The following is a 27,174-nucleotide window of genomic DNA, read 5'->3' as shown; positions in this document are numbered from 1 at the left end:
TAATGTTGGAAAGTGTCAATCACTTCTCCTACCTGGACAGTTATCTTTCCACAAGGGCTGACACTGATGCCGAAATCCAGCATCGCCTGAGCTCTGCGAGTGCAGCTTTCTCCCGATTGAAGCACAGGGTGTTTGAGGACCTGGATATTCGCAGGGAAACCAAAATGTTTGTTTACAAAACTATTGTACTACCAACCTTACTGTATGATTGTGAAATATGGACCACTTACAAACACCATCTCCAACTCCTTGAAGGATTCCATCATTGGTGTCTCCGTAAAAATTTACATATCACTTGGGAAGACAGGTGAACTAATGCCATTGTACTGGAAGAAACAAAGATCACCAGTGTCAAAGCAATGATTCTTCAACATCAACTTCACTGGACCGGTCATGTTGTTCGGATGCCTGAATACTGTCTCCCAAAGCAACTACACTATTCTGAACTTTAAAATTGAAAGCGTCATGCTGGTGGTCAACAAAAGAGGTTTAAAGACTCTCTCAAGGCGAATCTTAAAAAGTGTAGTATAAACACCAACACCTGGGAAACACTGGCCTGCGAGTGCTTCAATTGGAGAACAGCCTTTACCAAAGGTATCAGGGGCTTTGAAGACGCTCGAACTCAGGATGAAAAGGAGAAATGTGCTAAGAGGAAGGCACGCTTGGCAAACCCTCACCATAATCAGCTCCCACCCGGAAACCTATGTTCCCACTGTGGAAGGACGTGTGGATTGGCCTCCAAAGTCACTTACAGACTCACTGTTAAAACCATGTTTATGGAAGACAATCTTACTTGGCTACGAGTGATCGCCAAAGAAGAAAGAAGACACAGTTGGCATGTGGCCCGTGACTGATTATCGTTGAAGGAATGCAGCCCTGAGTAGAAAGAAAATAGCCTGTTGGTGGTCTATTTGAAAGAGGTTTCATAGGGGCCAAGGTATAAATTTACAGAATCCAAAATAAGGTGTGTTTTTCAATTATGATCTCTGGTTTATGTGTTCCGTAAAACTAGAGTACCTTTGAAATAAGAAATGCCTATCATGTTCCATGAAGTTGGATTGTTGCAGAATAGGAGACATAATTAAAGGACATTATTTAATTATTTGATGCCTAGAAGCAGTTGAGCACAGAGGTGTGCATTTCTATGGGCTGTGCCTTCCAATCAGCTCTTGCACCAGAGTTTTTAGACTTCTATGAAAAAGAATGTGTAATTATTCCTCGTTTCCCAGACCAGGAAACAAGGAAAGGATGTGAACAGATCCAAGTCACTACCAGTAAGGAGTAGTCAGCCCCTAGATTTTTTGCTTGCCATGAAACAAACTGGGTGACCTTGGCCCATTCACTCACTTTCTCAACCTAAACTACTTCACCAAGGCTAGAATAAACTGGGAAAATTTACATCCATGTATTATGTGGAATTATGTGGAGACAAGAAAGTGCTTATTTGTAAAATATTTTCCTAACAGAGCAACCCCGACTTCTCAGATGAACAGTGTGACGTTTGCCCATGGGTGCCTCCCCAGCAGCAGAGATGAGTTCCACCAGTGGAAAAGGTGCATGTCTAGAGCCAGCCATGTTCCCAGTGGCAGTGGCTGCCATTAGGCCCCCAAACAGGACATTCCCTGGGGTTGAGACTATGGCAGGATAGCCTATGGCCAGCCTGGAGCTACTGTAAACAATTCCACCAATTAGAACCAATGGAGGAGGGAAGAAGAAGAAGAGGAGGAAGAGGAGGAGGAGGAGGAGGAGGCAGCTGCAGGGAGGGGGTGAAGGCTAAATAGGCCCACCTTCCATCTCCTCAAACAATCCTGGCTAGCAGGAGTCTGCAGAGCTTTGGAAGTGGTGATAGAGCTGCCGTTTCATACACATACAGCAGCTCTGCTTAGGGTTGCACTCAAATTCAAGGAATTTGCTGCCACAATAAGCAGTAATAGGCACTAGCTTAAATGGCTTTCAAAAGAGGATTAGCCAAATTCTATCAACAGCTATTCCCCATGATAGCTAAAGGGAGCGTCCAGGGTCTGAGGCAGTCTACCTGCTGGAGGAAAGATGGAATTTAAAAAAATATATGAATAGTATTATTAGCATTCACAGCAGTAGAACCTGAGCTTACATATCCTACTTGGGACTTGCATACACCAGAAGCTGCTCCTCCCCAGAAGCATTGGGCTCTAGGAGTTTGATTGTAGGGAATGGGTCACTTTGGGGGCGGGGGAGGCCCAGTCTCAAGCACTCCACCTCCATGACTTTGGGTTTCACACACATACAAAAGATTTCTACATAGCAACCATTTCTCTTTGCTTGACTCACAAGTCCTTCTTATCTTTGAAATGGGTTGGGTACTTAGCATTACTGGTGATACATAACCTTTCAAAACACCCTCTGAAACAAAAGAGAATACTTGGGTTCATCTACTACCATTATAGCCCCCTCAGAACAGCAATGAACTGTCTCTATGCCGTTGTTTTAAGCCAGCGTTGCCAGCTTAAACTTTGTGCTCTGAAAGAACAGCAGGGCCTTTTGTGAGCATTGTCTAATTGTCACCTTTGAGTCAGTATAACCAAACCACATGTAAAGGCGGGCGGGTGTTCACATTATAAATGTGTCTCTTAAAAACAAAGCAAAGAAAAAACTATTGTCACTTAATATTGCACTCCCCAAACAGAACTGCGTGAACTAACCATTTATCAGGTGTAGATTAATACAGCCACAAATGCTGTGCCCAGGCAGTGGGGTCAAAATGAAAGTAAAAACAACTAGAAGAAAATGAAATTCAACCTAGAGTGGCCTCAGATTAAAGGGAGATTCACTTATCAAGGCTTGGCAGGTCCTTCCCTTGGATGGAAAGAAAACAATCTTATCAGGAGTAGCATTCATTTTCATTTGTAAGGAGTTTCAGAGGTGGTGGGGGAACTCCAAACTTTGCTCCAACCCAGGGTGGTAACACTCCTTTAGGGGGAGAAACAGATTGAAGTCCTGAAAATCAAATTATGTATGCAACTAGCTTTTCTGGAGGCTATTTGATTAAATCATTACTTGATTAAATCAAGTAATTGTTCTGATGGAATTTACCTGCAAGTTCAGTCATTGTCGTTGAGAACCATCACTATATAAGAGGCTAATTAATCTCTTTCCTCAGCCTATTCCAAAGCTATCTCATAAGTGTCTTTAGGATTACAGTCCTGCAGTTGGTTCAGTCTAGAACTATTTAAATAAACAGGAAAATAAATGGGGACTTCAGTTGGACTCATGTGACTGTAATGTGATTGGACCTGGGGGCTTCCAATAAAAATATTTGTGTGAAAATTCTGGGCACATGCTTATCAGAAATTAAACCAAATTGGAACTAATTTTGTACTTATTCAGTTTGTTTCTGTCAATTTGTATTCAAATGGAACAATAACAGAGGCTAAATAAGAGTGTCATTCTCTCCTGGGGACTAGAGAGAAGCAACTTAGTGAATGGGTCCTCCCAACACTTGTGCCCTTCTGAAAGCAGTTGCTCAGTTATCCTGCACGGTATGTATACAAATTAAAAATATAGTATTTCATAAAGACATTTTTTTAAAAAAAATCAGCATCCAGCATCCGGGTGGAAAATATGCCTCTTTAGAAACCTTTTTCTCCCCCCCCCCACTTTCTTATTTGTATTAATTCATAAAACTGAAGTTAGAATGATAGTTAATATTGACTATTCACCCTGCTAAAGAGAGTTGTATCATCTACACCTATTATAGTCATGAATCTCCTTTGAAACCTTTAATGGTTACGGACATACAAAATATCAATTAAAAATTTCCATACTAGAAAATTACAGCCCCACCTATTATTAGGAAGAAGATTTATTATTATGGTTATTTTCCAGGACTATAAAAGGCAAACAGACTGAAATGGCTGGAAGGGCACGAACTCTCCTTGTGTCTGTGTATTAGCGTGCACACACACACATGTTCAACTGCAGTGTAATCAGACCTCTTGGCATTATGAACTGAACAGACATTACCAAACATATAATTAAGGCTACAGTCTCAAGTAAACCTACAAGGAGTTCAGACATTAAGCTGTATGAGACTTACTTCCAAGTAAACAAGGTTATGATTTGATTATAAGGGTACAGTCCAGATTCCACTGAAATCAACTGGAAAACTGCTATTGATATCAATATGGTTGCAATATGGTGCAATATGGTTTCCTTTTTTGTCTCTGCTGCCTACCCAGGCATGCACACACTTTCATGCAGAAGCATACTACAGTTACTTGGACTATTCTATGTTGGAACATTTTCACTTTGATCATGTTCCTTGATGCAGTGGTAGTTCTGCCACTTCACTGCGCATCCCTTCGACTCTTTGTTATAGAATTCACTGGCCCTGTTCATTTCTCTTTATATACCCCTGTTATTTTTAACTCTGCCTACGCAAATCCCAGATCCGGAATGAGCTGCGGCTCAGGGCCAAGGGGAAATGGACACGGCACAAATTTCCTGCCCTTTTTACCTCTCTTCCTCTATAACATGCTAAGAACAACTTTATTTTCTCCTACTCTTAACTTTCACTGTTCCAGGAAAGCTTGCTGGCAGCCCAAATGAGTGTAAGAAGGAAGAGCCCCCAGGGTCTGAGTCCTTCAGATGGAGAACAGCTTAGCCCAGCCAGGCCCTGTCATTGTAGTGTCTTCAAGGGATGTTGAACACCTATTGGATAAGGGATCTGTCAGGACAAAAGGTCAGCCTGTGAAGTAACAGGTACAACCTGCATATGCACTGTCTCCAGACCAGGCAAGCCGCAGGAGGAAAGCACAAAAGAATAGACAGACAGATGTGCACACATCTAAGGGGGCAGGTGCATTTCAACCTGTCCAAACATATGACCCTGCCTAGGGTCACTTGCCATCCCAGCTGCTTCCCCAGTTGGGTGGAAGGTGAACCCATAGGAGCAAGCTAGCTTTTGTCTTCCCAGGTTAGGCTATCTCTTCATCACATTGAGATAATCGCTGTTAATGGCATATTAACAGATATGTCCATGGTTTGCAAGTAGTCAAATTTGCAAGTAGAGGCAATATGTAGAAAGCTCAAAAGAGGCCATAGCAGATGTTATCTCTTCATTCAAGCACTCCCATTACCAACCCAGATATCAAAGTTTTGCTACTAATACTGTTCTATAGTACATTTCAAGAGCTCTGAGTACTTTTTATATCTCATCTTAGTAATTCTTGCAACCACCCTGGAGGGTAGGCCAAGTATTGTATTGTTACTTTCATATTACGCTGACTAGAGTAGTGTCTTTGTGCTACTGCATAATTTGCCATGCTTTTGTCAAATCCACTGCATTGTTATCCTGAACCATGAAGTCTTCCTAGTTGTCACACTCACATCAGTGGGTGTTATATATGTACACATTTGCCTGCTTGTGATACGTTAAGCCAGTGGTTTTCAACCAGTGTAACATGGGACCCTGGGGTGCCTTGAATGATGGTCGGGGTACTGCGGGCAACACTCACCTCTGTCCCTTCCCTTCCTCCTCTGATGCCCTCTCGTGTCTCGACCTCCCAAAGGCTTGTGTGGCTGTTTGTTGCAGCAGCCCTGGCTATAAGCACCCAGGCAAATGGTGCCTCTGGGAGGCACCCCTCTTTTTTGCAGCTCAGAGACCAGGGGTGGCTGTGGCGGCTGCCCAGGGGACTCCCAAGGAGAGAGGAGAGGAGGCTGAGGGAACAGGGGCGACATAATTGGGCTTCTGAGCCCCGCAGGGCTGACACAGAAAGAATGTAGTTGGTCAAGGGAGCCATGGACTCAAAAAGGTTGAAAACTTTTGCCTTAAGCCTTTAAGATAATAAGGGGAGCCTTGTGAATCAGGCCAAAGATACATCTAGTCTAGCATCCTGTTTTCTCAGTGGCCAGACAGATGCTTATGGGAAGCACTTGATAATACACAGAGGTGAGCCCTACTTAAAATCCAAATTTTAAATTAAAAATTAAAAATTAAATTAAAAATTTTAATTAATCACATTCATTACTTGATTAATGTCTGCCACCCAAATTGAGTGCAAATATACATATGATATCTGTAGAACAAGAGTGGTAACCTTTTCCAGACTATGCAGACGAGAGTGTGTGAACTGGCTATTTCATTGTAGCCAATTGCTCACATCAACTGAAGGCCCCCCACTAATGTCACTGTTCATGTGAGTGTTTCCAATACATTATGTCATGCAGTCTTGAGCTGCATTAAATCACATAGCTCAAAACTAAGTATGTTTACTCACCACTGAATTCTGTCCATATCAAAAGTAAATGGGCATAGGATTGCAACCTTATCAACGGGTGTGTGTGTATTTCACTCCAAATCACACTGTTACAGGTGTATCACGCCTGCTAAAACAGCATTTGATGAGATTACCAGAGATGGCAAAATAATTATCATGACACTATAGAGTTGTTGGAGGATAGGTCAACCATTGCTACAAGCCACAGAGGTTTGGTTCCAGCTCCACCGTCAGAAGCAGTAGGCTTCTGAATATTGGTTGCTGGGAATGGACAGTGCATGAGAAGGAAGAGATTGAGATAGAGATGCATTCTGCTATAATGCCTGTTTCTCCAGGGAGCTTCAACAGCTCAAGCTGGGAGCTTTTATAGGAGCTGAAGAATCCACCCATTCCTGGATCTCAGCCAGACCCTAATCTGGACAGGTTTCTCCCTCCTTTCAAGTAGCCTCATGTGCAGCTAGTGGTAGCTCTGGAACTTCTGTCTAGCTCCCTGTCTCTTCTGCTGTTGGGGGAGGTGGGCAGTGGTGGGTCTGAGAGCCAGCAAGAAATCCAGGTAGCTGGTATGAGGACCTCCAGTCCTTGGGTAGGATTGTCCAGTTCTGATGGCTCCTCTGAGCCATTGGCAGTATGGAGATATGCTAGGGTTCTGTTGTCCCTGTTCCTCATCCAATGAGATCTCTGGTTCCAGGGCTGGGCAAAGATGGCCCCTTCCAATCCAGAAAGCATGGAAGCAGAGTATCTCCTACATTTTTTTTGAATTCTAAATGCCTTCTGTTTGGGCCCGTTGGGAGAAAGCAAGAAATCAGCATAGTGCACGTTTACCACACCATGATGACCGCCTAGTCCAGATTCAGTTACTGAAACAATGAGCAGAAGGCATTAAAATCCTCAAAAGGAGACTTGACTGGCAGACATTATTTCTGAATCTATTGCCTTCTCCTCCAACTCACCTCTGTGTATTTTGGTAACACTGGAATGCAGTTTCCCAGCCATCTTTTAATTAATAATGAATTATTATCTTATGGTATCTGGGGCATGGATGATTCTTACATCTTTGCCGTTAAGGTGGCAGATCAATATTTAAATAAGAAGAACATTGTGGAGTTTTCCCATGGGATTCCTTTATAAACATGGATCTTTTCCATGGGTACCTGTGAGTAGCTAGAAGATAATTTGTTCTATGGAATTGCTGAGTCTCTTAGGCAGTTATGTGGCAGTAGTGTGCTCTATACTGCAAGCCATAAAACAAGGCACACCTGGCTTTCAAACTCAGTAGCCTCTTCTTACTCACCTGCTAGAGATGGAGGCTGTGCTGAACTGCAACAAACAAACAGAAGCTGAATGAAACACATGTATATCCCTGAACATCAGGGATGGCTAACCTGTGACCCTCCTAGTGTTGGACTACAGTTCCCATCATGCCTGAGAATTAGCTATGCTGTCTGGGACTGATAGGTGCTGGAGTCCAACTACAACTGGAGGGCCAACTGGTTAGCAACCTCTGCCATACATTTTTAGTTTTTCTACTGTTTTCCAGTTGTATGAACCCAATAGTTGCTGTGAAAGTTCATTCAGCACACAGAGAGTTAAACAATCACACAATATTAACTGCTCAGCTTATAATACTCCTACAGGGCAAGTTATCCAAGCACACACCCACACTATATGTAAAAAAGTTCTTTTAGATAACGAGTAAGAAAAACAACAACCCCAACTTAATATCAGACATGTAACATATGCTCGGGCATTCTATTTGCCCTTCGCAGCAGCACCACACACACACACACACACACACACACACACACACACGAGTAGACAGCCTTGGTCAGGCACAAAAGTCTAGAAGGAACAATATCCTTCTCCTGATCAGGGAGCAAGCCGCTTTCATGTTGCATTACGTAAAGCTTCCTCCCTCTGTTCCAGGAAGTGTCATTTAATTATCCAGCTTTCATATTGGTAAATAGGTTTGCTACACATCACAAAAGGGTTGCAATTTTTGGAAGCAGGTTTGTTCACTGTTCAGATTAGCTAATCTCTTGGGGCTCAGGTTCCAAAACAGTTTCGGTTGCTAATAAGCAAGGAAAAAAATTAGGGACATGTTTTTCGTCTTCTTTCTTTTAAGAGATCCATTGCTGTTTTCCTCACTCTCTTCCCACTTTCAAGTGCTTAGCAGGGAACTTTGGAGTCTTCATCTTCATCTTCATCACCTTCTGCCCATACTAAAAAAAATTGCACAAATATATGTCACTGAGTTCATTACCTGAGATCAGTCCCTTTCTTCAGTTTGGGCCATTTTATTTAGTTCTACATGTGTGATTGGCAATAAAATGTGGTTGTATGGAGGGCTCCCATTCAGATTTCTAGCCAGCCAGGCATGCTATTTTCTAGCATACTCTATTTAATTTTGTTTCCCTAGTTTTCTATCCCCCCCCCCCACCATTCATCATTATCTGGGCACTGAGCATTGGGCTGTTTTGGGGTTATAATTTCCCCAAGATGCCCCCTCAAAAAAAAAAAAAGTTGTTGTGCTTCTGCAAGTTATGAGATTTCCCCAAGCTTGCTGAGTTCTCTTATGCATGCACTATGCCATTTTTTAGCTACCGTATATAATGCTCAACATTTGGAGAATAAGTTCACTTGCCCTAAAATAAAGCATCTTATTCTCTCAAGTAGTGTGTTTCTCCTTAAAATATGATAGGTGTTGTTAATATATGATTATTTATTAAATTTATATACCCCCCTTCATCCGAAGATCATGGGCGGTTTACAGTATAAAAACACAAAAATACATAACATAATAACAAATAAAACAATAACAGAGCGGTGAGATGGCATGCAGTTTGTTTAATCATTCACTGTTAGTTGGCTGCAAGAATGCTGCTGAGATGTTATGTTGCTATTTGCTTTTGCTTTCTTGTCAGTTTGATTTCCAGCATCCGGTTTGCATTCTTTGAGCTAGACTTTTATAGCAGGCAATTGCTGCACATGTAGCCTGTCCCAGAAGAGGACAACCATTCAAAACCTGTAGTCCTGCTTTAATTCCAAACATGATACTCAGGCACTTATTGTAAAAGGGATGCAGTGACAGAAAACTTGCTGGGGATCATGAATGGGAGAGTGCTGTTGCACTCATGCCATACCTGTGGGTTTCCAATTAACATCTGGTTATCCACTGGCAGAGCACTGGGAGGCTCTCTGAAAGAGTGTCTCCTCCCATGTCAAGATCAGCAAGGGGTTTTGTGACTTCTCCCAGTCAAGGATATATGAAGTAAGGGGCCCAATAGCAGGGCCTTTTCAGTGGTAGCTACAAAACTCTGGAATTACCTCCTGGTGGAAAAACATCTTGCTTTGTGGTTGCTTTAATTGAGGAGACAGGTAAAGATGCAACTTTTCCACCAGGCGAGGAAGTACGATATAAAGTATAGGCATTGCAGAATGATGTAATTGTTGGAACTGCTGAATGTTTGCTGATGTTACTTTAGTTTGCTGTTTAAATCACTTTAATGCTTTATATTAGGTATTTATGAAGTCCTTAATTTGTAAACTGCCCTGTGTCCATTTGGTAAAGGGTGGTATAAAAATCTGTAAATGAATAAACAGAGTGCTGGACTGGTTGGTCCTTTGGTCTGTTCTTAACTGGTATATCCCATGAGCCAAACACAATTGATAATGACAAATTCATATTACGACTCACTTCTGGCCTTCTGGCATTTTTAGCTTGAGCCAGTCTTCCAAATACTAACATTACAAGAAGTGGGAAACTAGCAATATACAAATTCCATGGCCCACAGGTTCCTTTCCAGTCTTTATCCTGGTCCAGAAAAAAGCACCAGTCAATCTAGCTAGTAATATGCAGAAAACCCAGCAGTGACAGCATTATCTATTCCACTAAAGTTTTTTTGCAGGGTTACATTAAGGCTAAATCACTGAGGCAGGGTCACAGAGATAGGAGGAGCAAGTGGGAACTACAACAAAATGTTGTAGTAGTGAATGCTCTTCAGGTTTCCAGCCAGACATACCTTCCTTCAGGGTACTTCACTGTGTTCCACATGAAGGCGTGTGCACACAAACACACACAGGATTCCAAATGACACAATATTCTATTGTCAGTCCTCACTGGTCTGTTTTTAAGGGAGTTTGTTTCATAAAATTTATATGCCGCTTGTTTGGGGAGGGAAACCCCTCAAAGTGGTTTACAAAAGATAAGTTGGCCACTTAGGTTTTTTTGGTTTTTTAATTACTTCTGCACACCTTGAGGTACTTCCTTCCTCAGCAATGCTGATGTCTCCCTCTTGTTTCTCAGTGCCTTCCTTTGGGCTGTCAGTTATCATCATCTGAGGTGGCTGTTAAAAGGAGAGCGTATCTGCTATCTGGAAGGGCATCTTAGAACTGCCTCTTGAGCCAGACAAGTCATGCACCTGATATTCTCCTCATCCCCCTGCACAGCACAGAAGGAGAAAAAGATGGTTGGGAGTCTGAAGCTTTCATAGAAGGCAACAACTAGATGACTAGAAACATGTGAGGAAAGCAGCCAACAAATATTTACTTTCACAGGGGCCTGATGCTCTTAAGAAACATTTTCTTAAGAGAAGTCTCTCAAAATTCAAATACTTTCCTTCTCACAGTTTGCTTTCTCAGAACATTTTCCATCATCCCTCATGGTCAGGTTGAATGGATATGTTGTGTGTGTGTTTTATATGTATCTTAAAGCCACAACAAATATTGCATTAGGGGGTTTTTTATATGTATAAAAAAATCCTTGGCTGTTGAATAGCAGGTGTGGTCCTCACTCCATGCCAAAACCAACAGTCACTGTGTAGCAAATAACCCTATGAGCACAACACACACACACACACACACACACACACACACACCAGAGAGATGTCAGTCAGAGAGAAGAAAGCAGGCAGGCTTCCTAGATAGGACTCATAGGCTGTGTACACATTACTGTTTACTCTGGTTCAAATGCACTCCCACAGCTGGCTTTTGAATCCGTGTACACACGACGATACTCATGATACTCACAGCTATCCTGTAGTTTCTTGAAAAATACTGATGTTTGACATGTTTCCCTTCAAATTAGCTTCAAAAGGAAAACTTAAGCCAAATTCACTTCACAGTTAAGCTGAGGTGTGTACATTTGTGTGTGTACAGATAACAGCACATGTATAGATAGCTGACACGTGCATGAATAGGAGTTTAGAGATGGTTTGCAGGGACAGGGTAACTGAACAGGAAATGTGCATTGGGTGAAGACATCTGGTGTGCACAGCAATGTGCAAATGTGACTTGAAATGCAATGGGGTGGGGGATGGATAACCTACCTGTATCTTAATTTGCTTAATGTGTGTACATGTTACCAGATTAACGTGCAACAAGGCTGTTTTTCCCTGCTGCATTCCAAGTTGCATTTGCATGTCACTGAGCACATCAGAGAGGGGGTGGGGATGTCTTCACATGATGCATATGACCTGATTGGTTTCCTTGCCCCTGCAACCCCCTCCCCCGGAATGCCTATTCATGAAGCTGTGCATACACAATAGCTATCTCAAATATACACACCTCTGTTTAACTGCGAAGTGAATGTGGCTTAAGTTTTCCCTTTAGATTGAAGGTGATTTGAAGGAAAACACATCAAACAGCAGCATTTCTCAAGGAGACACAGGATAATTCTGCATCATGGGTAATAATGTAGGTACACAGATTCAAAAGCCAGCAGTGGGAGCACACTGGAACCAGAGTAAACAGTAATGTGCACACAGCCCACAGTCAGTTTGGAGATGGTTTGGGGAGAGTTATGGACTAAAGGTAGAAGCACAAGCTGGTAAAAGCTGTCTTGGAAAACTGCTTTGTGAAGTCTTTCAGGAAATCGCTTGTATTTTTGTGTTTTAAAGTATGTAGGTGAGATGGAGAAAATGGAAGTGCCATGCCAGAAAGCTCAGTTCCGCTTTTCCTCAGAATCAGCCTTCAATTTATATCAGTATCAACAGTTCATAGAGGCATCCAGGATGTTGTCGGTGCTTTCCAAGCATATGGGGACAACCCTTGCTGTTATCACCTGCAAACGATCACATCCATGTATGTGCTGTCCAAACAAAACTAAGAGTCAATACCACCCCAACCTTTGCCAACCTGATGCCCTCCAAATGTTTTCACAGCAGGGTGGTTCTGTGCTGGCTGGGTCTGATGGGAGTTGTAGTCCTAAACAATTGGTTGGTGAAGGCTGCCTAAATTCTAGTAGTAACATAGATTTGGTTCCCCATTTCACTCACCAACCTGCAAGCAGTAGGGAAAGTATAAATTTGTTTGTGCAAGAGAATGTGTGTGTGTGTGTGTGTGTGTGAGAGAGAGAGAGAGAGAGAGAGAGAGAGAGAGAGAATAAATTAACTCACTGACTGAGAGTGTGATGGGTGATTAAGTGCTCAGCAGCTAATTAAGGCTAAAATCTTATGCACTGGGAGTAAGTTTAATCGGACACAGTGGGACTTCCTTCAGTGTAATCATGTTTAAGAGTGTGTTACCTTCTTCAGAGAGGATAATGCTGTTATAGTACAGTCATTAACATGTCTAATCATTGTAAAATCTCAATGTATTCCATTGGGCTTATTCTCAAGTAAGAGTGCATAGGATTGTAACTAAAATCTGCTGCAGCAAAAGTGGCTGTATTATCATCAGTTGCAGCTGCTGCGAATGGACACCTTGCTAATTTCTACAGTTCAAACTGCTGTCAGACAGATAGCTACCAGGGCCAATTTAAAGTTAGAAGCTTCACAGCTATTGTGTTGTACGCAACTATATTTTACTCAGAGTAGACCCGTTAAAATTAAAGGAGCTAAGTTAGTCATGGTCATAAATTTCAATAGATCTACTCTGACTAAATGTTAGTTGAATACAACTCATTATCAGCAGCTCACCAGATGGTAGTAACTTTCCGTTTCAAACTGTTGCAAACTGAGCAGGGTTCAGCTACAAGCATTTGAAAGTAGAGTGGCGGGCTTTGGGAATGGTGCGGTAAGTACTAGGCATTTGCACTGCTGATGAAAATCCAGAAGAAAAGCACACACACCAAACACTCAAGGCAGATTAAAGTACATTTAATTGGTTTTGGTTTCCACTTCTATGGAAATGTGTCTAGGACTGGAGGCAGGTGAATGAATGTTGCTTTGTGCTTCTTCAAAAGCAATACATATGAATCCTCATCTAAGTAGGCTTGTATCCTCCTGCTTGCACTTACATAATTTTAGATTCCTGGGTGCACTGTTGTAGATTTCTTGGAAAGATGGTGGGAGGGAATTGCTCTTTAAGAAGAGACTGCCACTGTCAGAAATGCTCATGGCAAAGGGGTGTACAGAAAGCCCTGAGAAGATTATTTATAAACACAGCCCTGACTACTCCTCTCCAGGTATTTGCCGGAGGAATTGCACACCCTGCTGCAAACAAGCAAATATTAAATCTGGGGAGTACCAGGCATGTAAACACAGTCCTCTGGTGGGGCAAGCTGCCAGCCAGTCTCAGTAGCAGGCAGGACATTTCCTGCGTAAAATGAATTGAGTCCTGAGGCACTGGGATTTTGCTGAAAATGTGTGAGGGGGAGGAAGCAGATTGTCTTTGCTCTGTGTTGAAGGGGTCAAGCCTAGTTTAGGGTACAACTTATGCATTGCCAGAAAAGAGGAACTGCATCGCCCACCTCATAGAAAACAATGGAGAACACAGACTTGTATAAAATTTGCATATGCTAATGTATATGCATAAAGGGGACGCGGGTGGCACTGTGGGTAAACCCTCAGCGCCTAGGACTTGCCAATCGTCAGGTCGGCGGTTCGAATCCCCGCGGCGGGGTGCGCTCCCGTTGCTCGGTCCCAGCACCTGCCAACCTAGCAGTTCGAAAGCACCCCCGGGTGCAAGTAGATAAATAGGGACCACTTACTAGCGGGAAGGTAAACGGTGTTTCCGTGTGCGGCTCTGGCTCGCCAGAGCAGCTTTGTCACACTGGCCACGTGACCCGGAAGTGTCTGCGGACAGCACTGGCTCCCGGCCTCTAGAGTGAGATGAGCGCACAACCCTAGAGTCTGGCAAGACTGACCCATACGGGCAGGGGTACCTTTACCTTAATGTATTTGCATATGTGCACATTTAACAGCATTTCCTGTCATTTAAACAGAAATGCAACCATCTTACCATAGTAAGGACTGGGATCAGGGGACCTGTGTTCAGTCAGCTGTCTATTGGATGTTGATCGCCGGCTTCAAGGCCTCTGTGCTCACTTCAGTTCTTTATATTTAAACCTGACTTGGACTGGGCAGCTCTTCCAAGAGGACGCCTTAAAATAGAGGACTGTGCTCTTGCCAGTCCGTCAAATAGAGGACTATCCTCCATATTGTAGGACACAGGGCTACCATAAGCCTGCCTAGTTGACAAGGCTACATTTCAAAGTGCTGGCCTTAACATCTGAAATCTCTGTGTGGCCTGGAATCAGTGCACCTCAAGAACCAGCTGCTCCCACCTAAATCAAGCCAGATTTTGGATCCTATTCAGAGGCCCTTCTTTGGGTCCACCTGCCTTCAGAGACAGGACTTTTTTGTAGCGGTGTCCTGGCTTTGGAATGCTGGCCTTATGGCATTCCATAATGATAACTTTATTACCTTTTCAGCATCAGATAATGACCTTTTAATTTGCCCAGTCCTTTTAGATGCTGCTTTAACTCATTTAATCATACTCAGGCCTATATTTTTATTATCTCAACAAACATGAATTCAGTCTCACAACAATCCAAAGGGGATACTTATAAACTTTCTAAAGCAACTTGTTCAGTTCCCAACCCAATAGAATATTCTTTCCAATATTTTGTTCCACTGGAACAGAGAAAACTACCTTCTTAAAATCATTGATCCATTTAGTTCAGTGTTGTCTATCTGGCAGTGACTATCAAAGGCTTCAGAGAGGAATCATCCCAGACCTACCTGGAGATGCCAGGGACTGAACCTGTGGCTTTCTGCATGCAAAACCTGCCCTCTACCCATGAGCCATTGCCTCTCTACTAAAAATGGTATTCCTAGGCACTGGCAGTCACTCCTATAAATACTAACCAGACCTGACACGATTTGGCTTCTGAGATCAGAAGAGATGGAACTTGGATAGCTGCTTTATATTGAATCAGACCATTGGTTTAGCTAGCTCAGCGCTGTCAACCCTGACCAACAGTGTATTTTCTGGGTTTCATTCAGGGAGTCTTTCTCATCTCTTCCTGGAGATACCAGCAATTTAACCTGGGACTTCTGCCTAAGCATTATTTCATGCTCATGGGTGTGGTGAACAGTTCTCCAGTCTCTCTATAGCCGCCTGCTGCATTTGAAACTGCTTTCAGTCATCTTTCACTTTTAGTTTCTTTCCTCTAAATAAAGCATGCTGCCTGGTTTCTTCCACCTGTTTCTTTTGCAGCCTTTCTTAAAGCATGAAAGGGCCAGTCACTTGCTAATACGATGCTCCTTTCAGATGAGATGCTGCTCTCTCTGCTAGAGGTCTAGCACCGAGGGCCTTCTGGTGGTTCCCTTGCTGCGAGAAGCCAAGTTACAGGGAACCAGGCAGAGGGCCTTCTTGGTAGTGGCGCCCGCCCTGTGGAACGCCCTCCCACCAAATGTCAAAGAGAAAAATAACTACCAAACTTTTAGAAGACATCTGAAGGCAGCCCTGTTTAGGGAAGCTTTTAATATTTAATAGGTTATTGTATTTTAGTGTTTTGTTGGAAGCCGCCCAGAGTGGCTGGGGGGACCCAGCCAGAGGGGCGGGGTATAAATAATTTATTATTATTATTATTATTATTATTATTATTATTATTATTATTATCCTGAAGTTGTTTATTTTCTATGGGGGCTGGGGAGATATTAACTTTTGGTTTTTGCAGCTTTCTAGCAGCAAATTACTGAGAAGCTACTTGGTCAACATCTTCCATTCCATTCAAGCATCATTTATATGCAGTCATACCCAGAAACATAAAACCTGCCTCCATACTGATGCAAAACACTACAAGTCGTGGCACACAGCCAGGGTATGGGAGGGGGGTAGTTCCCAGGTTCTGGTATAAGTAGGGCAGTGCTACCTTATGGCCATACTCCTAGAATCATTCAGAGGTGAGTCTCGTGCTGTAGCACACCCAGGGGTGTGTGGCAGGCAGACGGTGCACTCTGTAACTCTGCCAGTCTCAAAAGACTGGTGAACTAGAGCAGGGCACACACCCTGCATACAGCATTGTCTGACCAGGGAGGCCCCATGTCTTATTAATGCGGGAAGGCCCTTAGTAGCAAGAGATGCTATATTAAAAGTCTTCCTTATCTGGGGATTCCTGGAGCAAGTCAAGGCAACCTAGCTAACTTTGAATCTTGCTATATTCTTTGTGATTCAGTTGAATGTATAGAAATTTAATTAATAGCAATAATAATAATGTGAGAAAGTTCAGTTTCTGTCATGAGAGAACCATATTCCACCAAGCACATTGACTGGACTAGATGTCACTAGATTTTAATTTGTACACTGCTTTTCCACAGAAGGGATTGCATTGAAAGCGTCTCACATAAACAAGAATGTCAAGACTACATGATAAAACATGTTAGCAAACACCCGTAAGCATTTCAATGACATTTCATTTCAAAACAAAATACTGACATTTCAGTTATATGGCAGTAAGTCATAGGGGAAAAAAATCAAAGAATTACCTGTCATCTCTGATAACTCTGAAAAGAGATTTTGTATGTGAAAACCTGTATTTGTGTTTGGCAAATGCTGGTAGGGGAAGGGTTGTGGCTCAGCTTTAGAGCACATGCTTTTTCATTCAGAAGGGCCAAGTTCAATCCCTGGCAGCTCCAGGAACGGCTGGTAATAACCTCTGTCACACTCTGGTGAGCAGCCGCCAATCAGATAATTCTAAGCAAGATGGACCAATTGTCTGACTCAGTATAAGGCAGCTTGCTTAAGTTCCTGTTGCTGTTCTCTAATAGAAACAAACAAACAATTTATTTGCATATGGGGTTTTAATCCCTCGTTTATCCTCCCCACCACTGTTCCCTAAAAAAAACAACAACAACAACAACAAAAACCTAAGGCTAGTTCTTCAGTTATCTGTATTATGTAAATCTACATCCCGCCCCCCCTCCCAACTCTGTAAGTTATTTACAAATGCTTGAATGGCTTGTAATCTTTTCCTCCCTTGTTCAAAAATAAATAAAAATGATTTATAAAAAGGAGAGGGGGGAAATCCTTCAAATGAAGTACAGTAGTCAACAACAACAACAACACCTCAATACAGTGGATACATACACTTCAGGTTACATACGCTTCAGGTTACAGACTCCGCTAACCCAGAAATATTACCTCAGGTTAAGAACTTTGCTTCAGGATGAGAACAGAAATCGTGCTCCAGCAGCACGGCGGCAGCAGGAGGCCCCATTAGCTAAAGTGGTGCTTCAGGTTAAGAACAGTTTCAGGTTAAGAAGGGACCTCCGGAACGAATTAAGTACTTAACCCAAGGTACCACTGTATAAAGAAGTGCCACAACATCAGAGAGGGCCTCAACTGGAGTTTGCAAAAACACAATAATGAAGAGGTTTGTAAACCAGCTTCCAGCTCCCTTTTTATTTTTACCTTTGACACTGTGGCTACCCCTTAGACAAGGGACATTTTCAGTATCTTAATCAATTATCCCTCTCGTCTCATGATGGGACATGGGATTATACCTTCATTTTCTATAGGAAGACAACTTCAGTGTACCACGGGTCATACAAGAGAAGACAGAGAGAGAAAAAGAGAAAATTACAAAGAGGCTGGGATTTTTTTGTTTATTTATTGGATTACTTATCTGCCCCTCACCATAAGGTCCAAGGATGGGTTGCAACAATAAAATAGTATGTACAAAATTAAAAACAGTTAAAACAATTTACATCAGGTTAACTATCAAAACCAGTTAAAAGTGGTTTTATATCAGGAGAGTAGGTCCTAAAATGTATACTATATGTCAGATACAGTTTAAGACTAGCAAGTCCTGCTATTTCTAGGGGTTGAACTATGAAAGATCTTGAGTCCATTATTCTTGTCAGGGGTGAGAGAAATTTAATGTACACCATAGCAAGTCAGTGGTTCTGCCATTAAAACACTATGAAAAGTGCCCCAAAGTAGCAAGAAACTCTTCAAATGTTTCTCAATTTAAGTTAAGGCCTGAAATGTGTTAATTTAGAAAAGTACTGCTAGAGTTGTCTGATGTCCTATTTTTAAAGGACAGCTCCTGATTTTAGAATATCGCACCCTCCTACTCAAGATGCAGTGAGGGGAATAAATCACCCTCTAGTCTCATACAGAAGCTGTCTTTATCCTCGTCTCAATTTAGTAGGAATAGGTTTCTGTGGCATTCCAGCAAGGGGGAAACAAAACAACCTCTAATGTTGCCTCTCCAGCTGGGAAGGCAACATCTTTCTATCAGAATATAATGGAGATTTCCACCTCTCTTCAGTCGAAAATGATATAGGACTGAAACACTAGCTTAGCCAGCCAGGCAAAAAGAGGATTTTTCCACCAATATTTTAAATAAATCAGAACACCACGAGGTATTTTGCCTGGACGTCTGCCCTCCTCATGCCTCATTGTTTTGGAACAATATGAGCAGTTTATCACATGTTGTCCTCTAGCCATACAATTCCACTTGTCCATTAAAAACTGCATTGTTTGGAGGGAAAAATTATAATCACAGCCAGCAAGGCTGGGGAAGACAGATATTGTGTGGCATTTCAGCTGTTGCACTTTCAAATGGAATCAGGGGGTCCTGCAGATGTTTTCCATTCTACAATGCTGGTGATCTAAAAGGAATCCCTCCCTCCAGTGTTGTAAAAACAAGGGATTTGAACATCAAAGAGTATGGAAATGAAAGGTCACATGAAGAATCAAGGGCAGTTCTGGGATCCAAATACCTTCCCCCTTCTTCAGAGGTGGTTTGGCTTCATAGCAATACCACTTTCCTCACCTGATACCTCTAGAGGAGGGGCATATCATAGCAATGGCTGGGCTGAGCCAGAACAAGTGCCCATACCACAGAGAAATCTTTCTCCAGATCTAAAGCACTCCTGAAAAAATGAGTAAGGAATAGGGGAGTGCAGTGATTTGTTCCAAGCTCTCATATTCTGCTGTGACGCTGCACCCTAACTTAATGACTAATAATTTTAGGAGGGGGAATCATAGCTCTGTGATGGGGCACACAGAATCATAGAACTGTAGTGTTGAAAGGGACCCTGAGGTTCAACCCATTCAGTGCAGTGCTTTGATGCCGAAGGTGCCACGTCCAGTCTTTATCATCACCAGTTTAAAAAGGATCAGGTAAGGGTTGCTTCCAATCAGAGCAGATTATTATAGGCTAGATGGACAAAAAGCCTGACCTGGTAAGAGATAGTTTCCTGTGTTCCGTTAAAATAAACATTTGTTCTGTTAATTTTAATCTTGGTTATAGTGTTACATGGCACCCCAGTCTCTAGCAGTGCAAGATTCCAGGTGTTCCAGACCCTTACCTAAGGTTCATGTTTCCTTTTGGAATGTGGTGTCTTTATGATATATGCTTTATTTACACATCTATACAACCTGAGCCTGCGATGGAGGGGTTCACAGCATCAACACCCCAAAAAGTTATTGTTTCTCCCATAACCACAGCCTTGGATTCAAATAGAATCCAAACATTTCTCTCATACTTTGCCCCAACTTTCTCTCCAACTTGTTGCTTTCCTTCTAGGTCACATCACTGCTACTTTCAACTCGAAACTCTAGCTTTGTCTTCTAACTAACCATGAGCAGCCCCCACCCATTTTCTGTCTCACACAGAGCCCTTTCCTCTGTTTCCGTTAATGGCCCATCACCCAGGCTGTCACCTCTACACAGGAAGCTAGTGGCTTATATGTCAACACTTGCTGGATCCAAGGGACAGGAGAATCTCACATATAGCCTTCTTCTTTGGCAATCACTTGTAAGTGATTATCTTCTATAAACACAGTTTTAACAGTGAGTCAGTAAGTGACTGTGAAGGCCAATTCTGGATCCACATGTCCTTCCACAGTGGGGACATAGATTTATGAGCAGGAGTTGATCATGGTGAGGGTTTGCCAAACGTGCCTTCCTCTTAGCTCGTTTCTCCCTTTCGTCCTGAGTTTTGAGCGTCTTCAAAACCCATGACACCTTTGGTAAAGGCTGTTCTCCAATTGGAGTGCTCGCGGGCCAGTGTTTCCCAGCACATAGCCTACTTCCTCCCCCACAAACTCATAACAATATTATTATCCATTGCTGGATCAATGAATTTCATGGGAATAGTTGGACTCACCTATTTAAAAAGTCATTTTATACATCCTAAAGTGGCTACCTGGCTTTTTAATTTGTTGTTGTTTTCTATTTTGTTGTTGGTAATTAATTAATTAATTGCATGCATGTAAAGCACACAGACTAGAGCACAGCTGCTCTAGTGCTGTGCCTAAGAGACATGAGCTGCAAAGTCCTTCCCTACTTTGACTCACATCCTTGCCTTGAACTTTCTCCCAAGCCTTAGGCTAACCCCTCTCTCTTTCAGTTACAGACAGTCCCACTCCCATCTACAATGTATGTGGATTCATTATATCCCTGCCCAATCAATGAGGTCTTTGAGAAAGTCAATTTTAGCTGTCTCCCCATGACTTGTATGCACCAGGAGTCCTGCATTCTATATTGTGGGCCCAGGTTTATGGAACTCACTTCCAGGTGAGGTTCCAGACAGACCCTCCCTGTTGAACTTCCAGTACCTATTGAAGATTTTCTACTCACACAGGCATTTTAACAGTATTCTGATTTTATAGTTTTCACTAATTTTTTATCTTTAGTGTATTGAGCGAGTTGTTACACCACTTAGAGATGATTGTAATGAAACAGTATATAAATTGTCAAAATGAATCAAATCATCATCATCCTTACAGGGTTCATCAAGATAATGTATGCAAAGTGCTTTGAACAGTCAAGTACTATATTGCATCAGTAGTAGAAGCACTAGAAGTAGGAAAGAAATTTCTCAAACTTTGTGAGCTTCTTACTGAGCTTCCCTAAATTATATAAAATTTGCTTGATGTGTCCTAAATGTATGTACTCAAAAAATATTGGCTATTATTCAAACTAACATTTGATAGTATTCAAGCCAAATATTAGAAAAAGGAATATCAAGGGGATGCAATTTCCAAAGAATTTTTTTTTAAAAGTAAAGGAAAGTAACACCAGTGGAATAACTCTGTTAGGGCCAAATGAAATGTCAGAAATGGTGAGCAGGTTTTCAAATTTCCCAAAACTCTTTTTCAGGCTAGGAAATAGACACATTAACAAAAAAACAACAACAACAGTAGGGGGAGATAAAACTGGAGCGATGGAAAATCCTCTGTCTGCATTTTGCCAAAGTCTCAAAGATAGAAGATTGGTGCTTTGCAGACTTAATTAGGTTAGACCTCTCCTTCTGAAAGCAGAAAAGCCAAGCTATCAATTGTGCAGATCTGTCTCTAATCTGTTATTCAGATTAAGATCAGACCAGTTAGTAGCTCATGGCAGAGTCTCTTTGTGTGCAACAGAGGACTGGCTAATGATGGCAGTACTTTGTGATCAACCTGAATGTTAAGTCAAAACATGTGAGGAGGTGTTAATGGGGAAATTCTAAACAGCAACTGAGTAGTGACTCAGCCCAGTAGGAATGCTTTGTATGGATGCTGTTGGGAACAGTGCTGGAGGCCCAGGGGAATCTCATAAAGTGCAACCCTAAACAATATGCTCATAATTAAGTCCCATTGATTTCAATGAGGCTTACTCTCAGATAGATGTTTATAAAATGTTTGCAAGTTATACAGTATCATAGGTTCCCTGTGTGGCATGTGTGATGTCACTGATCTTAGTAACTGGGCAAGTTGTTAAGGAAGAAGGCACTATTTTAGATATTTTAACTCTTTCGTGTATATGTAGTATAAGCATCTTGAGTTGGGCTAAAAAGCAAATTGGCAAGCTGAACAGAATACAGTACTTAATAGCCAGATAGGTCACCTGTTCACAGTCTTTCCCAATATGCTGAGATATATTGCATTATTCAAATTACAGTATTTTTAAAAAAACTAGCACATATACATATAAATTATAAATTAGCATATGCAAAATTTATGTATATTATTATTATTATTATTATTATTATTATTATTATTAATGAATCACTTTCCATGAGGCATTTCCCCCCGCAAAGGCCCACTCTTTCATTATCTCCTGAGACAGACACATGCCAGCAACAATGAGGCATCCCAAAGTGTTTTAAAATATCTATGTTCTCTTTTCTTCTTTTTTCATTTTTTTATGATGCATTTTGTCTTCTTTTTTGGTAGTGTGGAAGTGGCCACTGGGTTCAGCTGATCATTTACATGTGATAAATACTGCAGCAATGCTTCCAGAATGTATTTTCTTTTTTGTTGTCTTCTTCCAAGAGAGACAGGCTTTTACATGTCATAGGCATGTGGGAAATCGGTACTCATTGAGTTCCATCTCACTCATTTTGCCTACTATGATATGAAGCTGATCAGCTTAGCGTGGTTTAGCATCCCAAGCAGGCTGATTTATATCTCCAAAATGAAAGTGCTGATTATGTCAGCAGGGCTAGCAAAATACATTGTGCTACTTGAAGAAGAAGAAGAAGAGTTTGGATTTGATATCCCACTTTATCACTACCCGAAGGTGTCTCAAAGTGGCTAACATTCTCCTTTCCCTTCCTCCCCCACAACAAACACTCTGTGAGGTGAGTGGGACTGAGAGACTTCAGAGAAGTGTGACTAGCCCAAGGTCACCCAGCAGCTGCATGTAGAAGAGCGGAGATGCAAACCCGGTTCCCCAGATTACAAGCCCACCGCTCGTAACCACTACACCACACTGGCTCTCGAGGCAGGTATATCAGCCTCCTCCTCCTCCTCCTTTGAGAGGTGCTACTTACATATATGTGCTGGTGCATTAGCAGTGGTGGCACAGGCATTCAATACTTCAAACAATATTTGCAGAAGTATTCCACCTACATTGTCAGAGACAGGCCAGTTGCTGGGCCCAAAAATGGGGAGAGCACTGTTACATTCAGATCCTGCCAATGGGCTTCCATTAGGCATCCGGCTGGCCACTGTGAAAACAGAATGCTGGACTAGAAGGGGCTTTGGTCTGATCCAGCTGGGCACTTCTTATATTTTTAATGGCAAATGAAGTTTCACTGTAGCAAATAGTGAGATTTTAAACAGCTATTCTCTAGGACACCCTTTCGCACAATTGCATTCCTTGGCTTGCAAATAAAATGGCAGCCTATTGGCCAAATGTTGCATAGGCAACTTTCCATAGAGCACTTTAAGAGCACTGCTGCCGTTTGCTGCAGCAGCCAAGTGGTGGCTCTCCTAGAGGCCACTCCATAATGGATTGGTGGTGGAGGCAGCAATAGGCAGCAAGCCAACAGCAGTTGCAGCTCACAGCCTCATGGGCAAAGCAACAGCAGACGGGCTGGGGGGCACTGATCCATCACCTCCCACATTGCTTAATGAGGGACCCACCCTATATGCCAGTCTTTAGATATTTCTATAGTAGAATGCCTAAGTACTTAGTTTCTATGTACTTAGTATAATGCCTATATGCTTAGTTTCTCCTTTATGATGGTTATGTAGCATTTTGCCCTATGGGGCTGTTTAGGTCTTGGTGTGATTAATGTATGTGATGCCAGATTGTATTTTCTTTATTCTGTGCTTTTATGTACAGCTCTTTTATTGCATTGATTTTAGTGTTTTGTATCTGTTTTATTGTATGGTTCCATCTTTTTTGGAGGTGCAAGGCCTGTGAGAAAACCTCTTCTGTAATGGCCCCCAAACTTAGAATTCCTTTCTTATACAGGTGCATCAGGCACCATCTCTTTGCAGCTTTAGCTGGTGGCTGGAGATGCACCTGTTCTCCTTGACCTTTCTCTGTTGAAATGTTATTGTCAGTGCCTCTCTAGTATGTAATGGCATCACACTGCAGTTCACTTGGCCACAGACAGGTGCTTTTTGCGAAATATGGTGTGACCACAAACTGGGCTCTCAGAGCTGCTGGGTCATCGCATCAGAGTTGGAGGGCGAGACAGAGGCAGTTGGGCAGGTGGCCCCTAGAGGGTTGCAGAGGTTTGGCAAGTGGGAGGTGTTTCTTTGGCAAATTATATTGGGAGGGAAGAGGCTTTGGCAAGGAGTAAAGACTGGGGGCAGGTCGCTTTGTAGAGTGGGGTTGATGGGGGCATGCAGAGTTGGGGAACAAAGGAAAGAGGGGCCACATCCCCTAGTATGTATGTGTGTACAGAGAGACAGATAGACAAACAGACAGAGAAAATGTTATGCTTTTGAGGGTGGGGTTATTTGATTTGTTTTGTTGAACTGTGCTATATTTTGTATTCTCCTTCCATGACGAGTTTGACCTGCTACATTGGAGTGTGTCAGGCTGCTGTTAAAGCTATAGGAGCAGAACTAAGAAGAAACGAAAAGAAAAAGTGGCAACCTTCCTTGGATGGGGAAAACCCAGCAAGCATCCACGTGAGAGGCCCTCCCCAGGTGAGTGATGCATCATCAACATAAACACCAAATTAGAGGCCTGAGCCTGTGGCTGAGACAGCCCTAATTACAAGTGGAAATGAGCCTTATAAAAAAAATAAGAACATGACAGGGTTTCACAATCCCTGCAGCAAAGAAACCAGGAAGAAAAGACAAAGGGTTGCAGGTCCACATTTTTGTCTAGCAGGAGCTTCTTTCAGATATTTCATTGTGCTATATTTAACAATGAATAGTAGATTTCAGTTACTATCAAGGGTAATTTATATAACCCTTTGGAAACGTGCAAAGAATTTTACCATATTTATTTTGCACTGCCCTCAAAGTAACTTTATGAAGTAGGTTGCTCTTCCCTTTTCACAGGTAGGAATAGGTTCTTTCATTCACTGTATAAATCCTAAATTAAATTGCCGCTGTCATCAGTTGCAATTCATTTAAGGATCTCTTCTTAGGTGTAGTAGATAAGCTCTTGGTGAAACATTTTGTGTGAAAAAATAACCCGATAAATAGAAAGTAAAACTAGACGAGCAGATTTTAAAGAATAAATGATCTAATGTTATTTGGTAGTCTAATGCCAAAATAAGAAGGGCTTGCAAGACAAATGAGCAAGGAACCTGCTTTCTACATAGCAAAATCTTTAGGCCATCTTTTTTTAACTTCTGCTCTCTATTTGGAAATCAGACTGTCTGCTGAATACAGGAAAGTTGCCTTATAGAAAATCAAACTGCTGGTCCATCTAGCTCAGTATTGGCTACACTGATTGGCATCAACTCTCCAGAGTTTAATTCAGACCTATTACATTGTTTAGCCACATAAGGAGACAAAAGACCTTTCCAAATATCTGTTTTATTTAACAATAAATCCATTGTCACTTTTTACAGGGGTCCAAAAAATAGCAAATTTATTTTGGGGCAAACTGCATTTTTACCAACAATAAGCTGCCGGCACATGCTGTTTCTGGGCAAATTTCCCACAACCATTTTTCTCTATTACAGACTAGAACATCATGTGAAATGTGGTTGTATCTGTCATAGGAGCCTTTCGGTGCGTGCCAGTGACATCATGACTGACCAGAGACATACTCCTTCATGGCTCCGATTCACTTCATTTTCAGAACTTTTAAAAAAGGTTGTGTAGAATTGAAAATAACTTTCCAGAACATTCCAGAAGAAGTACTAATGTAACTCTTCAATAGTTTGGAAATGTAAAAGCAAACGAGAAGTCTAGCTTCACCCCACTGTACCCTGTAATTTTGCTATATGTTCCTCTGCTTTTGCATAACTAGGGGATGCGCTCCCCACTTTTCAGTGCTGGAATCAGTGTGTATCTACTGAGGGTGAATGTTTTAAAAGCCCCAAGGAACAGACTTACTCTACTTGTTCTACCACGTAGCTATCTTTACTGCTGCAAGGCTATTCAGTACCCCCTTCAAAAATACTTGTGTGTATAGGTTATTGTGCCACTTTACTGGAGCTAAGAAAATATAATCCATTTTCTACCATCTGTAATGACCAAATACAAAGCAGAAATGGGAGCAAAGTGTAGTATGCTATGCAGCTGAAGTTGGAACTGTAAGATTATGTGAAAACATCACAGACTTCATGTGTATCTGATGAAGTGGGCTCTAGTCCACTAGCATTTATGCCACAATAAATTCATCAAGTCTTTCAGGTGCCTAAGACTCTTTGAGGTTTTGCTGCAACAGGAATTAGTATGGCTACCCTTCTGGGAAATATTATGTGTTTGGCTCATAAACACAAATAGGTAAAGGTAAAGGTAAAGGTACCCCTGCCCGAACGGGCCAGTCTTGCCAGACTCTGGGGTTTGTGCGCCCATCTCACATCTATTGGCCGGGGGCCAGCGCTGTCCGGAGACACAAATAGCAGTTTACAAATGCTGTTCTTTGCTTTGAAGCTGATAAAAGTTCAGTATCTCACTGCTTCACTTTAGCCAATACAATGAGAAGCTAATTGCCCACATGCCTCTTTCACACGCCCCTCTTCAGGCAGCTAAGTCTCACAAGAGACAATCATGTTGGTCAATGCTGTAATTAGAAAATTATTGTGCTATGACTAGGCCTATGTTCTGGACAATCAGGGCCCTCCCTAAAATAAAGAGAATGGATCGTGCCAGTCGCAAAAGAAATGGACTTTCACCTATTGTCTGATTACACCTCTTAAATATGACGGTGATGACGTGTAACTTTTGTGTGGGACTCTTTCCCCCCTTTCCATTCCAGGGATGGGTTGGGCTACACAAGCAAGCATCTTGTTCACAGACATATCTATACAGAGTTGAAGGATTAACTTCCAGTA

General features: G+C 42.1%; 1 long non-coding RNA gene across 2 annotated transcripts; it reads left to right on the top strand.

The window, feature by feature from the left end:
• Positions 1 to 886: 886 nt before the first annotated feature.
• Positions 887 to 26,901, top strand: LOC309535647. Of its 2 annotated transcripts, XR_014221324.1 has the most exons (4): positions 887 to 937; positions 24,724 to 24,862; positions 25,855 to 26,623; positions 26,743 to 26,901. It is a non-coding gene; the product is annotated as an uncharacterized lncRNA (long non-coding RNA). The 2 variants fall into 2 exon arrangements; XR_014221325.1 differs by lacking the exon at positions 887 to 937 and having other exon boundaries at positions 24,570 to 24,862.
• Positions 26,902 to 27,174: the final 273 nt, after the last annotated feature.

Source organism: Podarcis vaucheri (assembly GCF_965113315.1).
Source record: "Podarcis vaucheri genome assembly, chromosome: 6".
In the NCBI taxonomy this organism is placed as follows: Eukaryota; Metazoa; Chordata; class Lepidosauria; order Squamata; family Lacertidae; genus Podarcis; species Podarcis vaucheri.
Note: the sequence above shows the minus strand (reverse complement) of the source record. Positions and strands in the feature narration are given on the sequence as shown.